The following is a 17149-nucleotide window of genomic DNA, read 5'->3' as shown; positions in this document are numbered from 1 at the left end:
GCAGCAACGGCATCAACTTGGAATTTGTTGGAAGCAGGTTCTGGTTTAGATTCTGATTCAGTGGGACTGAGGTAGGACTTAAGAATGCATATCAAAGAAGTTCTCAGGCAGTGCTGACACTTTGGAGTATTTGCTTTGTATATCTAGGGTCCTGTTGACTCCAGACAGAAGAGAAGGATGAGTTGATGAGTCGTCATTACATCTCCTGTTGTGGGTGATGGCATGGATCAGAGGTTATCAGAAGTGGGACAGACATCAGTGAAGATGGGGCATGGAATGATGGGTTTCTTCCTACTAATAAATGTAATTCCAGGCACCTGTAAAATATTTCCAATGAACAGGTGGATTAGGTCTCTGAGAGAAGGTAGAACTGAGATCTTGTACTTCAGGGCCCCTGTCCTCATTGTCCCCAACTGACCGACAAGCTCTGTGCTGGCTTTGTTATTTTTCATTCAAGGGCATCTGAGTTGTTGCTGTTCCTGTGCCATAAGTATTGAGAAATCCATCTATAAAAAGGTCTCCCTGCCCAGTACAAGTTAGAGAGCTGCATGACTTTACCCATTTATTAATTGTATTGGTGAAGGGAAGGATCCAGACTGGGTCTGTAGTGATGTCCCTTTGGGGTTGTTTCACCTTTATCAATTGTAGCACATGGCATCAGCGGTATTTTATTGATGAAATCAAGTAAAAGTGAAGGGTATTTGGAGGCATTTTTAAGATGAAAGGAAGCCAAATGGAAATATGTGATGGTAGCTCTAACAAATGCCAAAGCTGTAGGCTAAGACTCACAGAGAAGATGTTTACTTGTTCAACCCAGAAAAGCCTCATTACTCTGATTGCTTCCTGTGACCATCCTCATCTCTCATCTACCCTCCTCATCTCTCCACAATTTTTCCAACACAAAATTCCCCAACACATAGTGAACTATTGATGGCTTTCTCAAATGATTTAGACAGACTGGTAGAGCCAATGGGCAGTAGTAAGCTGTGATCTTTAACTTCATCTGCAATCAGAGGCCTCAAAAGCTGCTTACTTTTATGTTCTTAGTTTTATGTTCTTAATTCCCACTTCCTCCATGGACATATCCCCAATTCTGCATACCCACTTTAATAACAGAATGCCATTACTCTTGTCTTTCAAGTCAATCAGTTGGCATCTCCACATGTTCTAAAAGGCAACTCAATCAAGAATCTTAAATCTTGGGTCTGGCAACATGGCTCACTTGGTTAATCCTCCACCTGCAGCGCCAGCATCCCATATGGGCGTCGGGTTCTAGTCCCGGTTGCTCCTCTTCCAGTCAAGCTGTCTGCTGTGACCCGGGAAGGCAGTGGAGGATGGCCCAGGTGCTTGCGCCCCTGCACCTGCATAGGAGACCAGGAAGAAGCACCTGGCTCCTGGCTTCGGATCAGCATAGCTCTGGCTGTGGTGGCCATTTGTGGGGTGAACCAATGGAGGGAAGACTTTCTCTCTGTCTCTCTTTCTCACTATCTAACTCTATGTGTCAAATAAATTAAAAAATAAATAAATGAAAAGAAGGAAGAAAAAGGAATGCAATGCTTAAGGGAGGCTAGGGTTGAAGTAACAGAATTAAGTTATAGTATATGAAAATCCCTCAGGAAGCATCATCTTGAAGGCCCTATACTCAGAAGGAAGACTGGTTTCTATTAGAGGAATATCTTATTATCAGCCTAATATTGACACTGTGGGGGGTATATCAATGCTGTCTTCATAAGCATATTCAGATGCATCCCTCCCAAAAGGCAAGAGCACACAAAGTCCTGGTTAGAATTTCTCTGGCTCTCTCCCATACCAGCTGTGTTTGGTTGATGAAGTGGATTATATGTTTTTTTTTAAACTTTTATTTCACAAATATAAATTTCCAAAGTACAGCTTATGGATTACAGTGGCTTTAAAGTGGATTATTTGTTCAAGCCGTAGTTCTGCATTTGTAAAATAACGGTGTGTCTGTCACTCCCAGGTAGCGGTAAAGGTGAACTATGACAATGATGGAAGGTGCCTTTGTCTGTTTTCATCACCATCATATTCAGGAGTTCTTAGCACTGCATATGAAGGCTGCTCAGCTGAATTTTCTTAGTGAATGACTTTTTCAACTTATTTATTTGAGGGGTAGCTAGAGAGCTTCCATCCACTGGTTTGCTCCCCAGATCCTACAATGAACCTGAACCAAGGCCAAAGTTAGAAGCCTGGTACTCAATCCACTGCTTGAACCATTACTACCACTTTCCAGGGTCTGCATTATCAGAAAGCTGGAGTCGGGAGCTGGAACTGGAACTGGAACTTGAACCTAAGCACTCCAGTATGGGAGGCTGGGATACAGGTGTTTTAACCAGTGTCTTAACCACTAATCCAAGTATCCACCCAGTGAATAGTTAAAGAAATCTTAAAAGTGCTTGACTTGGAGTGAGCATTTGGTGGAGCGGTTAAGCTGCTACTTGGGATGCCCACATCCCATATCAGAGTGCCTAGGTTTGAGTCTGCATTCCAGCTTCCTGCTAATGTACACCCTGGGTGGCCGCAGGTGAGGGATTTCCACCACATGGGCACTTGTGTTGAGTCCTGGGGCTCCTGGTTTAGCTTTATCCTGCCCTGGCTGTTGGAGAATTTGGGGAGTGAACTAGATGGGAGATCAATATCTCTCTGCCTTTAAAATAAAATAAAATAAAATAAAATAAATTGTTTAAAAAGTACTTGACATATAGCCACAACAATACAAAAGTTGCACTTTGTAAATTCACATTTATGAAATAAATAAAAACAAAACAAAACAAAAAAAAAAAAAAGAAAAGACATTATTAAGGAAACTGACATATGCCAGTACTTCAAAAAGTTCCTAGAATATGAAATTAAAAAAAAATTTGCTTTGGTGCAAAACATTTTTAAATCGTACAGTTTTTTCATAAGCATTTTCCACCAACTTTTTAAAGTACTTACATATGTCTTGTTTTTTCGTATTAATTACAACTGAGGCTCCGCTGTGACTCTGCAGCAGTCTCTTTATTTGGCTAAATTCAGGTCACCTGTGTGATACCCAAGTGAAGACTTTATTAGAAGTTCTGGCAACTTCTTGTGCAGTATTGTCCATGTTGGTTTTAGAAGCACCTCTTCCCGCAGCACAACCGCGGAAGCCAGAGAGAGCCTGGAATTTTCCAGTAGCTTTTCTGGCTGTTCTGTCTGAGTCAGCCAGCTGTAAAACAGACTTTCCTACTTCTGAGAAAAAGATCCTTTAAAATATTTTTTGTGTAATTCCAAGTAAATATTTAAAAAAAAAAATCTGAGTGAGTCAGTTTTACCTCAGAGAAACCTAAATGCTGTTCAGACTTTCTGTGCTCTCCAAGGAGGGTGTAGCTCTGCTTTGAGCCGTGCCTGGCGGTGGAGTGCATCTGTTGGCACAGTAAGCCTGGTTTGTCCAGGGAGAGGTAAGTGGAGTTCCCTGCAGCCCAGCCTTCATGAAGTCTGTTTCAAACGTTTGCTGTAGCTTGGACACCTCCTGGGGTCAAAGGATATGTGCGCGGGTAGGCACTTTTAGAAGCTGAAGCTGGAAGTCATCAAGATTTCTATGTGGAGTGCAGACTCTATCTCATCATCACGAGGGTGACTTTGTGCCTCCTCCCAGAGAAGTTTCTTGGGCAAATTGAAACTGCTGATGCCAGACCATCACTAGGACAGACACTTACCATACTGAATTCAGCTCAGTCCAAAGCTGTGGTCTTATAGGAGAAAAAAAAAAAAAAAAAAAAAAAGCTAGAGGTGAGTGGATGATGTGTATCCACAGAGCATTAGAATATTGCAAAGGTGATTTGGGCCTGGGCAGTGAAGATATCTTATCTCTCGGCCATATTCTCCAAGCAATCGTGCTGGTTCTGTCCATTTATTTTGCTGCTTCCTGTGGCCTGTTCCAGCCATATGCCAAGGAGTGAGGCGATACAGGAGAAAAATGTGCCTCGAGATCCTGCTGGCTCTTGTGAGAGCTCAACTCGGGTGTGTTTTATTTAATAGAATTACAGAAAGGGAACACATTTCATGTAACTCATATGCAGTTTTAAGAGCATAATGATTCTTCCCACTCTACCCTGCTTTGTTCCCACCCTCCTTTCTCTTTCCTTTGTTTTTCTTTTTAATTTTTACAGCGACGTACTTTAAATTTATTTTATAATCACAAGGTTAACTCCACTAAATAATTCAACAAGGACTAAGTAGAAAAACCACCGTTCCTCAAGAGTATAGACAAGGGCTCTCATCCTGTTAAGAAGCCTTTGTAATCCTCCTGTCCTTCTCATAAATCTACCACACCCCTTATTCTGCATTATCTTGATTCAGCCATTACTGTCATCTTAAGCAAGAGAACAAGGAAAAGTCCAAAATGCTTAAATAGGGAAAATGCTCGCAAGCGGTAAGATAAACTTAGGTGTGAATAGGAGATTTATGATATATGGATTGCCTTTCAGTGACGCATGTAGCTAATGTCTGCTGAGTTCTTCCCTTCTGCCAGACATTGTTAATTTTCAGATACTTTCTTTGATGTAATTCGCTTTTCCTAGTTTTACATTGTCGCAGAAATTGAGTGAAAGAAAATTGTCATACCAATAAATCGTATCAATGATTCATTTTTCCCACTTGTAACCAAACTGGTCACTACCTGTAAACACACTGGTAGTAATTGTTTTTGACCAAATAGACAGCTGGGCAAATAGATGTATAAATGTGTGGACAATTATTTGCAATTAATCTACATGTATAGAATATTAGGCTTTTCTTTGCATAAGCAAAGTTTTTAAAGTTGGCCCTAGAGTGACAACATCTGCATTAGAATTGACGTCAACCTGGGAGCTGATTAAAGGTCTATCCGCTATGTACCAGCAACTCTGTGGTGGGATCTAACAATTGGTGGTTTAACAAGCCTTGCAGATGATGTTTGTGCTTGCTAACCTTTGGTGATCATGGATCTGGCCCAGCTTCTTCTTCTTTTTTTTTTTTTTTTTTTAATTTATTTGACAGGTAGAGTTAGAGACAGTGAGAGAGAGAGAAAGAGAGAGAGGTCTTCCTTCTGTTGGTTCACTCCCCAAATGGCTGTTATGGCCAGCGCTGTGCCGATCCGAAGCTAAAAGCCAGGTGCTTCTTCCTGGTCTCCCGTGCGGGTACAGGGGCCCAAGCACTTGGGCCATCCTCCACTGCCTTCCCGGGCCACAGCAGAGAGCTGGACTGGAAGAGGAGCAACTGGGACTAGAACCCAACGCCCATGTGGGATGCTGGCACTGCAGGCGGAAGATTAGCCAAGTGAGTCACGGCCCCAGCCCCAAACCCCTAGCTTCTTTTATAAATGAGGAGATAGATTTGGAGGATTGAAGGCCCACTTGGTTTGTATGCATTTATGTTCCAGAATCTGATCTGGGACACATTCTCAGTGCAGTTTTTAGAAACATTCCATATGAGCAGGGACAACTGCTGGAAAGAGATTTTCAACTTATGTTTAAAATAGCTGTCTGTTTCCAATGGCTCAAACGTTGTTCCTGGAAGCTGGTGAGCCCAGGTTGCCCATCAATGAGATGGAGATAGAAATGCTTATTTTACTGGTATGTTGTAAAAGATAATTAAGGTTGGTGAGAGAGTGTTGAAAGTAAAGGGCTATGTAAAATGCAGTTGGTAAATTATTTTTCCAGAAGCTCAAAGAAGCTTCTTTGTTAAAAGCTGCCTCTGGATTTCAATCACAAAATAGATAGTCTTCTGTTGTAAAATATATCTGTATAATGTGCTGTATGCAATTTCTCTACCTCTATGGTTTGATTTGTTCTCTGAGGCTGATAGTTATATCTTCAGCAGAGTGATATTTACATAGTGAGTACTAAAATATTGGTTGACTTTACTGCTGGCATTCTTACTGATTAGGAGGACTGTCCCTATTTAATCAAATATATTGACTTTCTGCCAAGCAAACCTTGTATATATAAAATGGACCTTGTAAAGTTTCATCCCCTCATACTTTTTGAGATGAAATAGACACGTGAAAATCTTGAGTAACTTAATTTTTTATATGTACTTAATTGTATGAGTGTGTTCAGTTTTAGCTAAGGTTACTATTGAACTAAAATGTAGCTATCCTACGGTAGGCCGTATTAACAACATAAAGTGAACTGGTACTGTTTTGCAGTTAGTGGTTGGTCTGGTTATCACTTTTTCTATTTTGGTGGAATAGTATGGGTTGGGGTTAAGCATGTATGTGGCAAGGGAAAATTGAGTTACCAGCTAGGGGTGTTGCAAGAACAAGGTAACTGAGCTAGTGAAGCCTATGAACTAAGGTGCTCTCAACAGGCAGCAAGATGCTTCTGTGTATAAATGGATGTAGTCCCTCTATTTCCACCTATTTTCTTTTACAAAAGAGCAGCTGTGTCTCCTCTCTGATTAGAGCAGGGATAGACATGGTATTCAGACACTGAAATTAGCTCTTAGTTCTAGTACTGCTTTGAGTTCTTTGCGCTAAAACCATGCTACCAAAACCTGGTATTGCCACTATATTGCTAATACCAATGGGGAAAAGCCCTCATGACTATGGAGTCTGTAGGCAAAGTATTATGCTCAGGGCTTTGTGATCCTTTAGGAGACAATACAAATAAAGTAAACCATTCTTTCTAACAGATTAGAGTCATCATATACTTCAATAAAACAGACCTCAATAATGAACCAATGTGGAACTAGGGTAAACCAAGAGTGTACCTGCACTTAACCTGGCTGAAGGGCTGGTGCCATTGCAGGACACTGAAAGGACTGAACTGAAATCACAGTATCAGAAGGGTGGCAGCATGACTGGGCTGCAGAGTGATCTATGGGGCTCTCAGTTGCAGGAGTGGTGGTGACAGCAGAAGCCCACTGAGAGTGAGTCCTCAGGCAGATGGCATACTCTTCATTCCAAGGCATTCTACTTGGGATAAAGCAAGACCTGGAAGGGTAACTAGACAAAATGCAAGAAGCATCTGGTTCTTAAGTAGATAAGCTAAAGGACATGGACTCTTCAGGAGCACTACACTTCAAGGCTGAGCCCACAGCCAGCGAGGAATTCAGAGTACATTTAGAAAAGTTAAAGCCTCATAATCAGTGGGTGAATCAGTTGGGAGCTTAGGAGGAAATATCATTATGGTAGAGTGTCCAACTCATGCAGGTTTGCCCAGGACTTCTCTAGGGTTAGCACCAAGAGTCTGATAATCTTGCAAACATCCTTGTCCTGGGCAAACAGGACTGAGCTATAATTCAAGTCGCCAGGAGGCGTGTAGAGCCTAATTTCCCTTCTTGCTCAGCAAGTAGAGCAAACACAACTTTACCAGCAAGAGGAAGTCCAGGGAGCTCAGCTGCTAATGTGAGTGTTTGCAGAGTGAATTGGGGATAGCCATCGTGCTGGAAGTCCAGTTCTCCGCAGCATGTCAGCCTGGGGTGGTCAGAGTCTGTGTGATAATCAGATGTTAGAAATATTCTAAAAATAGAAGTTTGGCTTTGTTTTCATAAATATTAGGTGATAGCACTCAGTCCTTCCAAAATAGAGGTTAAGACATGGTTGTTAATGATAATTGAGACAGCCCAGTCAAAAAGCACAAGGAATTGCTTCTGCTTGTTTGTATCTGAGCTTCCCACAGTCAAGGAACCCTGGCTTGTTGCCTTTGGTCTCCTTTGACCTGAATGAGTAACAATACCAAAGGCTGAGATTAGATTCACCTGCAGTTTACTCTCAATTTGCAGCCTTTCAGTTATAAAAATGAAAGTTCTTTCATGTTAACGAGGCTTATTCTTTAGTGTGATTCGTTATTACAGCAAACTTAATTTTGCATGAAAAAGCATGGTAACTAATTATGTGACATTTGCATACTGGGAACAAATTCCCAAAAATATTTGCATAAATTTCCTGATGTTCCTTGTTACTCATTAACAACCTCATCATAGTAAATTGCCTTCCTAAACTGATTTAACACATCTGCCTTGTCTTGAGTGGCTGATTTTCATCCCCCCCCCCAAAAAAAAAAAAAAAAAGGATTAGGGTGGTTAAATTATTACCCAATGGCATCTACTCCAAGTAAGTGTATTTTAAAGGGAGTTCCTGTCTTGCATGACTGTCCCAGTACAGGATACTTACCTAATCCCAGTGCCTTCTCATATCCCAAATGGTGCTCAGACCATTCATGACTGGTTCAGCTACTAAAGCTTTCAGAGAACATAATTAAAAGGCCAGGTGTATCAAATTTGTCATGGGCACTGCTGATATACTGCTCTTTGAAATGGCACCAATACTGCTAGTACAAATATAGGCTTCATAGCAGTGCTGATGTTGCTTGTTTTGCATTATTTTAATTAACTGAATGTTTTTTACCCAATGCAAAGAAGTACATCATCTAATGATTTCCCTATCCCCTACTTTTAAAAAGTTTTAAGAAACTGAATTATTATTGTTGATAGCCATTCAAAAAATCAACTAACCCCAAGTGATTAATCTTAAACAGGAGTAGTTTAATTGCAATAGAGTGAATGATTGAGATGATGGATAGGTTATTGGCCATTTATTGAACACTAGTTCTTAAATTTGACAAGGATCAAAATCTCTTGGAGGGTTTGCTAAAGGCACATGCTGTTTGGTGCCTCCATCCCCAGAGATCAGTGGGTCCTGGAAAGTTTGGAAATAATTAGTAGGCAGGTGTAACAGATTTGTAGACAGTGCTAATCATGCTAGTCAGGAGATCACATTGGGAGAATCAGTGAAATAGATATGATACTCCAAAGGGTGTGTGTTTCTGAAGTTGGGATTTAGTGGAGGTTAAGAGTGCTATTTTGGTCAGACCTGGCATTGTCTTCTTGGTTGTGCCAGCAGATAATAGGCAACAGGAAGTGATGAGTTGCTGTATTCCAGAACTGTTTCCTTCTCAAGGATGAATAGGAAGAGAGACAAGGACCCTGGGCACAATGTTTCTATCTAAAGTTGTTGTGTAAAAGGCTTCCATAGCCTTGGCAGCCAAATAATACTCTGATCTCAGAATCAGCCCTTCAGGCATTTGGATGTGCTGAAAAGCCCATGAGAGCAAACTTAGACATAAAAATGAAAGATGGCATCTATGTGTCTGGCTTTGCTCATATTGCTGTTATGTCTGGCCTTGGTAGAAGGAACCATGTTGATCAATGATCCAATCCTTCAGATCCTGGTATTTTTGTATGGAGTGGCTTCATCATGGTTAAGCTTGACTATTTTGAGCACTAAGTTTGCCGCAGCTGAGTAAGGATGTAGGGCATTGCATATTACCTTAGAAGCTTCCAGAATGGCAGTTGTTATAGAAGAGCAGTGTCTAATGAACAGGCTTACAGAGAATTCAAGCTCAGATCTGCCTTGCTTCTTTGACACAGAACACAACATCTCACCCTGGCCTTGTGACCCTGTCTCCTCAGGATAAAATTAATTCCCAGGGTATTTTTTTTATCTTGAGCTCAAATTCCCTCGCTGTCTGCTCTTTAGTAAGTATTGGGAGTGGGTGTCCACAAAACACCACATTTTAATGAATCACACAGACTGTTGCCAAAGAGATCCTGCCTACTTATGTTCATTTTGAACTTAGGATTTTTCTAGATTGAGCCCTTACCTTGGTAGTTTTTTCTAGGGAGGATCTTGGGAGTGTGTGTTTGTGTTGTAGTTCTTGTCAGATTCAATCTATGACTGCCAAGATTTGTCATAATTTTTGGTGTGCTTTGATATTTTGTATGGATGACACACAATTATTCACCGTATACACATGTATACCTTATAGGATATTGAATCGGGGAGAATTGACCTGAGGATGAAATGTCTTCAGGGGTTCCATCCTCTGAAAGGTGTGTGATGGAGGGACACCTACTAACTCCTGTAACACATCACTTGATGTTATCATGGAATCCAGACTGGGAGGAAAGGGGAAAAAGTTAGATTTCATGATGGTTAGTCACAACAATCTGTATGTACTGCTATCTTCAACTGCAACAAGACATAGCTGGAGTATTGAGCAAAACAATTCAGAAGAGGTTTTAATACTTAATAGAAGCAATAGCCTGCAGCCACTTGAGAGCAAGAAGAATGCAGATCAGGCCCATTGCTTTCATTTCCACAATCTAACCATGAAAACGGAGACATCAACATGGTCTAATCCTGAGTACCACCCAACTCCACCCATAGGCAATAGTCTTCACTCCAGGAAGAATGTTTCCTGCAACAACGTGATTGATGTGTAGTGCCTGCAAGTGAAAAATGCAGTTTAGCAGACAACATAGTTAAATCCTCAAATCCACCAATGCTTTCTGGCTTAGAAGATAAAATCCACACAGCTTGTGTATTGGTGCATAAATGCTTAATTCCCTTCCTGAAGGAAATTGTCCATGTTTCAAGGGAACCCTCTGAAGGATGAATATAAAAATAAAACAAATCTTGATTTTATGCTTCTCATATTTGACTTAAAGTGTCTTCTGGGATGGGTAGCTCCAGTTCTTATGAGTTCTATATCCAATACAGATAGCATCATCCCATTCTCTAATGATTTGTGACTGTTGGGTGGCTCCAAGGCCCTGACTTGCCCTGGAAATAAGTATTGTTAAGTGTTTGAGGGAATGGTTTGGTTTGTTGAGATAGGTTGGTTGGTGGTTTCTTGGGACAAATTAGATGTCTAGAGATGAAAACCTTCATGTAGGAAGGAGATCATGCCCAAAGGTGCCCCAGAGAGATCCTGCAACATTTTCCTCTAATATCTTGTTAAAGTTAGATCTCTGGGTCTAAGCTTATTCTTAGACTTTATGAACCTGGATCTCTTGGGTAAGACCTGGAATCTGCCTTCTTCTTAAGTGCCTTTACTGTTTTCTGGGCATACTTAGCTTTTTATTGTTCAAATTTATTTGAAATTGGTGAGAGAAACCTTTGATCTGTTGTTCACTCACCAGATCACTGTGATGGCCTGTAGTTGGGCTGGGCTGATTCCAGCAGGCTGAAAATTTATCCAGGTCTCCCACAGGGCTCAAAGACTTGGGCCATCTGCTCTTGCTTTCACAGGCACGTTAACAGGGAGCTGGATCAGAAGTGGAGTTAGTAGGGACTTGAACTGGCACTCATATGGGATGCTGGTGTCACAAGTGGCAGTTTAATTCACTGTATCACAATGCTGGCCACTATACTGAGCCTTAAGAATCAGGTGATGTTTCCTGGAAAGTTTTGTTTCTATTTTCTTTCTCTGTCCCTGGTGTCACATTTTACCTTATCCCTTAACATAATTTGAAAACCTACTCTGTCAAACCTGATTTTTGTCAGGCCACCAATGGCCTCCAAACCGGAAAACCTGGTGGTCAGTTCTGGGGCCTATCTCAGTTGACCACTGATACTGTCCACCATTCCTGTCTTGGATTAGTCTCCTGGAACTCCAATGTCTACCCATTGTTTTCTCCTTTACTCACTGACTGCCTCTCTATGTGTTGAGTCCTTTTCTCTTCAGTATGGTTCCTTCCTTGGGAAGGAATTGAAATCCGGATTCCTGTGTACGAAGAGCCTTGGCAATGTTTACTCTGCCATATGCAACAGGCATCTCATACTTCACTGCCAAAAGTCAACAATTTATTCAACATCCTTTGGAGTGAGTGAGTGAGTGTGTGTGTGTGTGTGTGTGTTTGGTAACTGTCACAGACCTTAGTGTTTAGGCCAGAAATGAAACATCGTTTATGATTTCTCTTCCTGTACTATGTAGAGTCCATCAGGAAGTCTTAGTATGAGCAAACAAATGTGCTATCTTGTCCAAGTGATACTACAAGCCATCGAGTACATTAGTCTTCAGAAGTGCATTAAGGTTCTAACAGTAGGTAACTCTGGTGCCTATTATTTGCAGGTCCTGTAATAGGTGTTGTAATTGTAGGGAACTAATGGCCTGTTTGGGACAAGCAAAAGCTTTGACTTTACCCGAGTCTCTGGACAGCTATAGGGAGTAATGAGAGAAAATAAATGGAATATAACAGGGCAAACTTTTAAAAAAAATTGATAATCTCAGAAACCATAATAATAACCATGATAATATTTTGGTCAAAGAAACTGTATAAAGTATAGTATACTGATGCAATTGATATGTTTGTCAATTTTTCTGGATTTTGTCGTAATATTGGTGTTTAGATTAGTCCTTGAACTTTCTGTGACTGAATTCTTCCTGAAGTAGCTGACAACTCAACTGAGGTTTTTGACTTGTACAAGGCTCTGTCAGTATTTCTCCATCAAAGCAAGAGTAGAGGTTAAAATGAAGACTGGGCTAACCATATCACTCGAGTCTTTATGGTGACCTTTTGCATATGTACAACCTACAGTCATGCTGAGAACTCATGTTACTGATTAGCAGAGCTTTCAAATACATTGAATTTCTCATTTCTACTTCATGGTGAAAAGACTGAAAATGAGGAGTTACTTAGCACTCAAATAAATTCCTTCATTTGATTAATATATACTTACCTTCCAAAATGCTAGAAAAATACTTAATACAAGCTGCTTAGGAATTTGATAATCATTTCTTTTTCACTTAAAACCATGTATAATGCTTACAGATGATAAATATTATTAGTACCATCTTTGTCTCATACAGTTAAAACGTATTTTTGTTGATAGGTTCATTTCACCTATTAGAGCAGTAGAAATTTTGAGAATTTCTTTTCTTACCCTTATGATTTATTAGGTCAAAGAAATCAAATGGAATGAAAGCCAAACTTAAAATGATAAACAATTGCTATGAACTAAAAAGTGACCTGTTGGCTTTGAGTGTCCTAGATGTCCCACATATGTGTGGGGAGAACCACTGTGGAGGGCATTGTTCTGCAACTACTTTCTATCTTGCCTATATAAAATCCATGTTAAGGGCAATTGGGTATAGTAAAGGCATCCTTTGGGGCAGTACAAAAGGTGCTGAAGAGTGAAAGGAAACTTCAGTAAGTCTGTCATTGTCTGACCCCAGCCAAATTACTTAATGATAATTGGTCTTCTGAGTTGAAAGAGTATGACTCAGATGTTATAACACATTCAAATGAGGATGAATGACCAAAGGTTTTGGAGAATTGGAACAATTGTGGACTACAACAATGAATAAACTGAGATATTAACTGCTAGTATTTCAGTTTACCATGCTGACATGAAAAGATAATTTATTATCTAACATTTATTATATCATAGTACAGGTTAAGCTAATCTATCAAATAGACTCCAAAGTATAGTGTTGAAGATTTACATTTTATGTAAGTGGCCAAAGGGAGGCAGAAAGCTGATCTGTAGATAAGTGTTTCAAGAGCAGTCACTTGGTATCTTGGATGTAGGTGCTATCTGTGGGCTTAAGGTTGTCCCCATTTCCAGCCAGAAGAGGAATGTATAAAGAGAAAGCAGCTCATCTTCAGGTTGTGGATTCCTCAGATAGTACAGCTATGATTTCTACCTGAGCTCCGTCACATGTTTGTCGCTGGTGGTGTAGAATACTGGTAAATCTAGCTTAGCAGCCATGTGCTCATTTATAACTGGGGAGATGTGAGGGTTGTTCTTAAAAGGACTAAGAAAAGATGATGGGGCTGGTTTTGCGGTCTCCTAATTGAGATGTCTTTTTTTAAATTTTTTTACTAGAAAGGCCTGTTATGCTGTCACAGTTGGGATTACAGTTATCTTCTGCTCTGATATCAGTGTGTAACAAAGTTTTCCAATGGCTACATGTATTACATGTCTGTTCTATTATGGTTAATTCATCTAGATGAAATTTTCAGTCATGGCAGAGGCCATAGGGCTGTTTCACTTGACTGTATCTGCTAATCATAATGCTATCAGTTACCTTTCTGTTCCATAGTAAGCTTAGGTTGACTTTTGGACAGTGCTGACTTATTTGACAGCCCATATGCCTTGCATGCCACAGATGAGCAGTTCCCCAAATCTTCCTCAGGATTACAAGATTAGAACACTGATTTTTGCAGTATTTCTAATAGCTTGTCTTGGGGATGCCATTCTTAGTTTGTGCCAGCAGATTAAAAACATGCGTATAGAGCAATATTGGAATACTGTTAGTCTGATAAAATAAGAAATACTTAGTTGATCTCTGCACTATAGTTCATGGCGCTGAGCTCCTAAAAGCTTTGTAAAGAGGTGAATCTTTTATTGTATTATGTGGTCTTTGACCCCTAGTACCTGGTGCAGAGCTATTAAATCCCTTGGAATTTCCTGAGAGGAGCATTTTTTAAAAAATTTTTATGTTATTTATTTTACTTATTTGAAAGAGTTACAGAGAGAGGTAGACAGAAAGGTCTTCTATCCACTGGTTCATTCCCCAGATGACTGGGATGGCTGGAGCTGAGCTGAGGTGAAGCCAGGAGCCTGGAGCTTCTTTTGGGTCTCCCACGTGAGTGCTGGGGCCTAAGTGCTAGGGCCATCTTCTGCTTTCCCAGGCCCATTAGCAGTGGGCTGGATTGGAAGTGGAGCACAGCTGGGACTTGATCCAATGGCCATATGGGTTGCTGGCACTGCAGCCAGGCCAGAGCTTTATCCCACTGTGCCACAGTGCTGGCCCTCATCTTTGTTCTAATGAGATGATTTTTGCTTGGATCAGGATAGGAGATGGTCATCAGGGTAATCATGTGAATACAGGGTTTAAACTTTGAGTTCTTGCCTCCCACTCTCTAGAGAAGGGAGGGGGCTGAAGATTGACACCCTTGGTCTATGAAGGAATCAATCATGCCTATATAATTATTAGACTAAAAATCTTAAAGGACTAGGTCTAAGAAGCTTTCAGATATTGAAATACATGGGCATCCCTCAGTAGCAGTGTGCCAGGAGAGGGCATGGAAATCTGACAACCTTGTTTGCGTGGATAACCTGTATTCTTTGTAGTATTAAAACAAATCGGAAAACTTAAGTGCTTCTCACATCTAAAGAGGAGTTGGTGGAGGAGCCCTCACTTAAAACCAGTAGTCACAAGTATACGTGGCAGCACACTGTTTGGAATTAGCATCTGAAGTTGGAGACAGTCCTGAGGGACTGAGCCTTCAATTTATGGAATCTGAGATTGTCTCTGAGAAGATAATGTCAGATTTGAGTTAAATTATAGGATACCCACTTCACTAGAGAATTGTTGGAGTTGATAAAAAGGGGAAAATCTCCACATATCAGGTGTGATGAGCAGTGTGTGGAGTAGATGGGGTAAAGTTCTGCTTTTCTGATGCTTTCTCAAAACTGCCTAATGACTCTGCTCATTCTAGCCTTTATAATTAGAAACCAGTTCTGGAAGACCACGCTTGTAACCTGATGCCAGATTGTCTTGTGATCAGCCAGCCTACCAACAAGTAATAAATTCACTCAGTCATGTAATACACAATTTTATGATGTGCCAAGTTCTATGGTAGGTGTTAGAAGCTATAAAAGATTGACTTTACAAGAATGTGTGGCACATCCAAAGGGACCTGTATGTCATATAACCAGATAGATGGAATTGGACCTTAAGAAGGTGATCTGGCCTGGAGATAGATATTTGGGTGCTTGTGGTTCAAACCTTATTAATTGATGGACTTATCTAAGAAGTGAATGAAAGCCTGGGATAGAACCTTACTATTGATAGAAAAATGGCCAGAAGCAGGAAGCAAGAAGACTGAGATCTCGGTGTTGAGACAAAAGTCACTTCCAGAGAATACCAGGGAAGGAAAGCATATCATTTAAAAGGGAAGTGCTACAGGAACCAGTCATCAGGACCTGTGGGGGGCCACTAGAGTATGTGAGAAGACAGTAGTTGCATTGAGGAGTTGAAGTAGAAGCAAGGTTTCTGTTTGAGAACTAAGTAAGAAAGAAGAGAGAGGGTTGAAGAACAGACAGTGGCAACAGAGTCAATACGTTAAGGCTGAGACTCTTAAATTGATTGTGATTTTTAACTTTTTATTATTATTATTATTTTAATTTTTTTTTTAATTTTTGACAGGCAGAGTGGATAGTGAGAGAGAGAGAGAGAGAGAGACAGAGAGAAAGGTTTTCCTTTGCCGTTGGTTCACCCTCCAATGGCCGCTGCAGCCGGTGCGCTGCGGCCGGCACACTGCGCTGATCCGAAACCAGGAGCCAGGTGCTTCTCCTGGTCTCCCATGGGGTGCAGGGCCCAAGCACTTGGGCCATCCTCCACTGCACTCCCGGGCCACAGCAGAGAGCTGGCCTGGAAGAGGGGCAACTGGGACAGGATCGGTGCCCCAACCGGGACTAGAACCTGGTGTGCCGGCGCCGCTAGGCGGAGGATTAGCCTGTTGAGCCATGGCATCAGCCGTGATTTTTAATTTCTAAGAATGTTTTATTGAAAGAATTTGTGCTGACACAGTAATAGTACACTGGTTGAGTATGAGATGCTTATTTTCTTGTCTTGCCTGTGTAATTCCCACAGTAAATATATCTAGTTTTTTACCTTTGCTGTGCAGATGTACCTTTTCATTAAAATGACAATTTTTTTTTTAACTTTTATTTAATGAATATAAATTTCCAGTATACAGCTTATGGATTACAATGGCTTCCCCTTCCCATAACTTCCCTCCTACCCGCAACCCTCCCCTCTCCCGCTCCCTCTCCCCTTCCATTCACATCAAGATTCATTTTCAATTCTATTTATATACAGAAGATCAATTTAGTATAAAATACTTCAACAGTTTGCACCCACATAGCAACACAAAGTGAAACATACTGTTTGAGTACTAGTTATAGCATTAAATCAAAATGTACAGTACATCAAGGACAGAGATCCCACATCAGGAGCAAGCGCACAGTGGCTCCTGTTGTTGACCCGACAAATTGACACTCTAGTTTATGGCGCCAGTAACCACCCTAGGCTGTCGTCATGAGTTGCCAAGGCTATGGAAGCCTTCCAAGTTCCCCGACTCTGATCATATTTGACAAGGTCATAAAAGACAGGGTGAGGATAGTAACCAATGATCCTAAGAGTGGCCTTAACCAGGTCTGAGCAATTATACAGCATTAAGTGGGGAAGAGGACCATCAGTACACACAGGTTGGGAGTAGAGCCATTGGTGGTAGAGTAGAGGTTATGATTACAAAGGAATGAGGCTCAAGTGCACTAGACAGGGTCTAGAACAAAGGACAGAGTCATTATTAGAGGAGCTAAGAAAGGTGC

General features: G+C 40.9%; 1 protein-coding gene across 6 annotated transcripts in view; it reads left to right on the top strand.

The window, feature by feature from the left end:
- Positions 1–17149, top strand: part of NCKAP5 (NCK associated protein 5) — a 957082-nt gene that overhangs the window by 267189 nt on the left and 672744 nt on the right. Inside the window, exon 1 of one of the 6 annotated variants that reach the window (XM_062185818.1) lies at positions 3355–3437. The exons of the other annotated variants lie outside the window; for them this stretch is intronic. The gene's annotated coding sequence lies outside the window, so the exon portion shown is untranslated. Of the gene's footprint in view, positions 1–3354; positions 3438–17149 lie in introns of those variants that run through there. 6 annotated transcript variants of the gene reach the window in all.

This window comes from Lepus europaeus, chromosome 1, assembly GCF_033115175.1.
Source record: "Lepus europaeus isolate LE1 chromosome 1, mLepTim1.pri, whole genome shotgun sequence".
NCBI classification, from domain to species: domain Eukaryota; kingdom Metazoa; phylum Chordata; class Mammalia; order Lagomorpha; family Leporidae; genus Lepus; species Lepus europaeus.
This window is presented reverse-complemented; position numbering and strand designations above follow the sequence as displayed.